Below are 6,466 nucleotides of genomic sequence, written 5' to 3' on the forward strand. Positions count from 1 at the left end.
CTTTTTACGGTTTTATTTATTTATTTTTGTATCTTTACATCCTATGATGTCATCAAGTACTCGAGTTCTACTCGAGTTTTATTATGTTAATGTCGAGTAAAAAAAGGTAATTGTTCAACCCATTGTAATGAAGATAATATGCGTCTGATATTATCCATAATTTAAACGGATTCTTTCATTTTTCTGGACTGAGTAATATCGTGTTTTGAATATTAAATGTGGACAGAGACGTGTTTTATCTTTGACCCACCACAACAGTGAGTCGTTTAATTAGAAATGATTTAAAACACATCACACATTTACATTAATTGGCAAAATTGATTACAATAGCACAGCTTAATTAATGACCCTTGCATGAGAAAATCATGCGGCCATGATTATCTTTTGCAGCTTTTGAAACCAACAGACATTTCTGAAGATATCTGCACCTAATTACTGGCAAGATAGAAGTTTAAAGATGGGAAAATGAAGTTTAAATGGAGAGAGATGGATGAGGAAAAAGTGTCTGTATAACCAGAACAGCACGCTCCTTTAGACGCAGCTTAACCCACGGTACACTGGCAGTTGAAGATAGACTCTTTTACCTTTCTGAAGATATTTCAGTTCCGGCGTAAAGTTCCATTTCAAGCCACCTTTCAGCGTCTCCGTAAGAACAGCTGTGACTTCAGGAGTCGTGAGATCATCACAGAACAAACTTCCTCATTGTTCAGAGCGTTCATCGGGTAGAGCCACAGCAAGACGTCGTGGCATCGACGGACTCTTGTCACTCCATTAGAAACTGTTCGAACTTCTGTTCTTCTGAACTTCTCTCGTTCAGGAACTTCTGGTTCGAGGTTCTCCCTGGAACTCTTGTTCTGCTCTGGAACGTTGTTCTCCTGGAACTAGGAAGTGTCGACCCTTTTAAAGAGGTCACTTCCGGTTCCTTCTGGGAACTTCCTGATTGGTTAAACGAACCAACCGGGGTGTGGTTTTTAGTGACGTCAGAGGGTCACTACATGTCAAGGAGACAGCGTAGATGTTTAAAAATATAACAGAAAGATGTTTTGAAACAGACAGACATTTAGGAGCCAGTTTCCTTCTATCTATCTGAGAGAGTTAAACATGACATTTCGTTCCGATAAACATGTTTTTGACCGTTCTCTGACTTTTGACCGACATCACTCCTTCTCATTTCAGACAGAAGATCAAAAAATGCATAATTACTCTGTAACAGACATTAACTTGATTTCTACTTTGAATGAGGATTAAAAATCATTAATACTGTTTCACAGTTGATTTAAAATGAGTAGTTCACTTCAACATTTAAAATGGTTTGAACTAAACACACTTTGATTATCAAGATATTGTAAAAATAGTAATGACAATAAAAAAGAGAGTGTTCTTTCAATTGATTAGTGCAGGACACACTTAGAAAGTCTCTGGATGAGCTTAATTTGTATTTCTGGACTCAAATCAATGAAATAACAGTTTCTGTCCCATGAAGGTCCTCAGGGTCAGATTTTGACCTGAGGCTTAGTTCACTACACCCTAAATACAAGTATTGTGTGAACAATAAGGTTGTTGTACTGGTACTGTGTGAGCAATTCTTGAGTGAATAGCTGGAAAGGAAAGTGTTTTGTTTTCACAGTGGAAGCTGGTAGGTGTTCTCTGCCATTTTTGTTCTAAACATTTTCTCCTGTTTTGTGAATAACCAGGGAGCTCAGCCTTTGTACTTTTAAGTTTACTTCTAGCTAGTGTTATTTTATTTTTATAGCTGAAAGGGGGTGTTTTGTTTGATATTTTGGCCTTAGAGACCCTGAAGCTTAAAGCCTCCCTGTGTTTGTTTATTTATTTTCTTATTATTTTAGCTCTGGTGTTTGATATTTCTTTCTTCAATTGTCAAATAAAATTGTTGTTTTACTGACATCAACTGCTAGTTGTTTGTGTTACACCTAGTGCCAGAAATTAACCTTTGTTGTTTGAGGAGGTTGTAACATAAGTGGGGTCTCTCATCCGGGATTATTTTGAACATGGCACAGTTTAGTATGGAGGAGTTTTTAAGGAATCCTACCTTACAACTGTTTGATGTCTGTAGGAAAGATGAGTTATGGGCAATTGTTTTACATTACGGTATCTCTGTGTCCAAGTCTATGCTCAAAAGTGAATTAAAATCTCGTCTTTAGTAGCTTGGTCGAAAGCGTAGTATTCTCATTGGAAGCGGATAAAGAGGATGCCACCTCATCTTCTGAACCTGCTGATCAGCCTGAGGTTTGTGTTGAGGATGGAACGAGGACACCTGCTGCTGCAAAACCAGAGGGGGGTAAACCACCAGCCTCTCTCTCATGGTTTGAGCCTTTTTCTATTGAGTCCACGAATCCCAGTGTTGGTGCCCATTTAACGGTGCGTCTGGCTCATCTTGAACTGGAAGCCAGAGAAAGAGAACGCAAGAATTGAACTTGAGTTTAAGCTTAAATGCCAGCAAATAAGAATCTGAAACTGCCATTAGAATGTGTCAGCTGGAATTACAGTCTCATAAACTGATCACTGACCCAACTATGCCAACTTCTGCTAGAGATGGAGATAATGTCAGTAATTTTTCAGACAAACCTTCCTCTTCTCCAGCACCTTCCACATTTGATATAAGTAAAAATATTGACCTAGTCCCAACATTCTGAGAGACTGAGGTGGAGGGATATTTTGATGCATTTGAGCAGATTGCTTTTGCCCTGCACTGGCCCACAGAGGTCTGGTCCCTTTTACTGCAGTGCAAACTGGTTGGTAAGGCACAGAAAGTATGTGCAGCGCTTACAATTGAAGACAGTCTTGTGTATGACAATCTTAAGCTGCCACACTTAGGGCATACGAGTTGGTGCCTGAGGCATATAGGCAACATTTTAGAGGCTTAAGGAAATCCACTGCACAAACATTTGTTGAATTTGCAAGGGAAAAAGAAATGCTATTTGACAGATGGTGCTAGGCAACCAGAGCTACTGATTTTAACTCACTACGTGAATTGGTATTGTTGGAAGAGTTCAAAAATTGTCTTCCAGATGGTACAGTTTTGTACCTGAATGAGCAAAAAGTTCCCACTTTACAAGAGGCAGATGTTCTGGCGGAAGAATTTGCTCTTACTCACAAAAATGTTTTTGTGAGCAAATCTGAACCATCCTCTCATGACAAGACATGGAAAGAGGTTAAGTCGCAGTCTCAGATCAAGAGTACTTCAACTTCTAAGTCAGAGAGGCAATGTTTTTATTGTCACAAAATGGGACATACCATTTCTGACTGTTTGGCCCTGAAACATAAACAGGCGCCTCAATCACCAAAAGCAGGAAAAGGGGTTGGCCTAGTCAAGATTTTGAGATCCTCCCCACATCTATCAAACCTGAGGGAATCTGATGAGTGTTTTAAGCCCCTCATTTTTGATGGTTTTGTCTCCTAACTGGACTTCCTGAGGACGAGAAGCCAGTGAGGATACTGAGGGACACTGGTGGTTCCCAGTCATTCATCCTTTTCAACCTCCTGCCATTCAATGCCAACAAATCCCGCAATGCAAGTACAATAGTACAAGGGATTGGGATGGCCTATGTACTGGCACCATTGCATCATGTTCACATAAGCCTGGTATCCACAGGTCTGGTTCTTGTTGTAGCCTGTTGTGTCCGGTTCTGGTGGGACCTCTATTTTTATGTCTCCACATTGCCTATAGTTCCCGTTTAGTGGGCGGATTGTTCACCTCTAGTGGGCGGATTATTAATATCAACGCACCTTACCAGCTGGTGGCGGTAGTGCTACATTAAGCTCTTTTCTAAGCAACACTAACATGTATTAGAAGAAGAGCTGGAAAACAACACACAACCAAAATGGATGACCTCGATGAACTTGAAGCAGAACCAGCCGCACAGCCCGTCCTGGTCGCTGTCCCACAAGATGGAGAGCAGGGCCGAGGTGTCAGAGATGCTCTGATGGAGTACCTCATGAGCTGTAACTTATCCTAATTCCACCCCTTAATCGTTTTTTACCTCCCCAGCCTTCCTTAGATACAAGTGAACGTTAAAGTGTTGATTTGAAAATAAACATGGATTAATAATTATTCTTGTTTTTTTAATGTACAGACATGCCTTATTACCAGGTTCATGTAAAAACGGCAAAACAAACACTGCTGCTGTGCTTCTATCACATATGCTGCGTTTTTTAGCGGCTGTAGTTTTAGAAAAACTGTATACTCTTTAATTTTTGTTTTTAACAAAGAACCAAAACCTACAACAAGAACTTTATATTTGTTTATGCATATATACATTAATCTATTTTACTATTTATATATATATATGTCTTCAGCCAGAGACTTCTTCAGATCCCTTGTAAGACAGACGCTACAAGAGATCCTTCCTGCCCACAGCCATCTGCATCTAGAACAACTCTTTAATGAAACCAGGATGATGAGTTACATTTAATTTCCCTCTGGGATTAATAAAGTCTTTTTGTAATTTGATTTGTATATATGTATGTATATATATATATATATATATATATATATTACGTACATTACATAATAACCTACATTTGATTTGATATTTAACAACTCTTTCAGAGCTTATGCTTACCACGCAGCTCTTTAAATTAAGCTGTTGCAAATTATCTTCATGATTGAAGTGCTGTTAAGCAATATTAAGTTAGTGCTCCTTTTTACCACAGTGAAAGTCGTGGAGAGAATTTTTGACCTTGGGCGAAAAAGATGCAGAAGCTGCTGGATCCAAAAGATGTACTTCATGGCCGAGGTGTTTGACATGCAATGACTGAAAACCTCCTGAATGAGGATGATTGTAAACGTAGATTACACAATTCCTACACCTTTTTAACTCCACTGCAATGTTCATTTACAACACATGGACATTCTGTATTATGGTTACGTTTTTCAGTACTCATTACAGATAAAACCTAAAAAATACATAAATAAAAATACTGGACTTTATTTGTAACTGAAGATGTATCACTTCTCATCCGAGGCTCTTTCTCAATTTAATGAAACGAGGAGTGTGATTTAAGTTATAAAGCTGTGGTGTGCCGTAAGCTTGTATTATGGAGACTAGCGCATGCAGATCAATCTCCAGCAAGCTTACAGAACACCACAGCTTTATAACTTTAATCCCATATTCCTTTTTTCATTGAATTGTGAGTGCTCCTCGGATGATTAGCGAAACGTCTTCAGTTTTTAAAAAAAGTCCTGTGGTTTTGTTTTTATCTTTTTTGTGGGGGATTTGCCGTGTCAAGGATAACTGAGAATCTTCACCAGCATTGTTACAGGTAAAAAACAATTACTTCACTTATCCTACACTATTGATGTAAAAAAACACTGTAAGCACTTCACTTTGATGTTCAGATGGAAGCTCAAGACTTGAAAATGTTTCTTTTATTAGAAATAAAGACCTGTACAAAAAATAATAATTATACACTAATTATATATGCAAACTTAACAAGCTATATGTTTGGCTATTTGTGGGCTTACCTTGCAGGATCTACATTTCTATATATCAACTATGATCTACTCTAAATATTTTTAAACATGTCTGTTTGCCATGGAACGGGCAATGGATTCCAGCACCCCAAGGAGTGCCTGATTGAAAGCAGCACTCTGTTCAGCCTCCTGCCTTCACTGTGCTGCTTCCTCTCTGCGAACATCTGCTTCCTCTCTCCTCAAGGCCATCTCCTCCCTCCTAATTGATTTCTCCTGCTTCCTCGCTGCTGCAGCTTGGCGTTGGCTCTCCGCAGCTTCTTCTTGCCTTGCCTTGTTGGCATCCTCACAAATAAAATGGAAGTGTTCCTCTCTCTGCTTCCGGTTCATCTCCTCTTGTTCTGTATGTGCAGAAACAAAGCTCTCTGCTGCACTTGTTGATCTGCGCTTTCTATTGCCTAGGAATAACACACAAGAAAATGGCTGTTAGATGATGAAGTACAGGTAGAATTTAAAAAAAAATTATTTACATTAAAGTTCCTGCTAATTTCAAAAGGTGTTTGTTCACAAGATCAGAAATGATTCTGTTCATAAAGCAGTCTAGTACTTTAATGATCGTAAGCAGGTGGGCATAAATAAACTACATGTAGTCATTTACAACGGTTTGTGCTAATTTAGAAAAAAAACAGAGCATCGTTAATCTGAACAAAAATCACTACACCCTGTATAATTTCAATAATAAACTTCATAAATGAAAGTTTAAGTAATAAATGAATAATTAAATTTAACATTTATACATTACAACTGAATAAACAAGTAGTTTGAATACATGCAAGGTGTTTTACAACAAAAACAAAACAACATTCATATCAACATAATCAATGTGATGTTAAACACGATTGTTGCTTCTTACATAGTAACGGGTGCTGTTTGGTGCTGCTCTGCTGCATGTTGCCCGGTGGCGTGCATGTGCCCGGTGGCGTGGATGTGTAGTGAACCTGATCTGACCCTGATCTGACCCTGATGACCTCAAAT

This window comes from Nematolebias whitei, unplaced genomic scaffold (assembly GCF_014905685.2).
Source record: "Nematolebias whitei isolate Nwh7 unplaced genomic scaffold, NemWhi1 Nwh_scaf_35, whole genome shotgun sequence".
Classification (NCBI taxonomy): domain Eukaryota; kingdom Metazoa; phylum Chordata; class Actinopteri; order Cyprinodontiformes; family Rivulidae; genus Nematolebias; species Nematolebias whitei.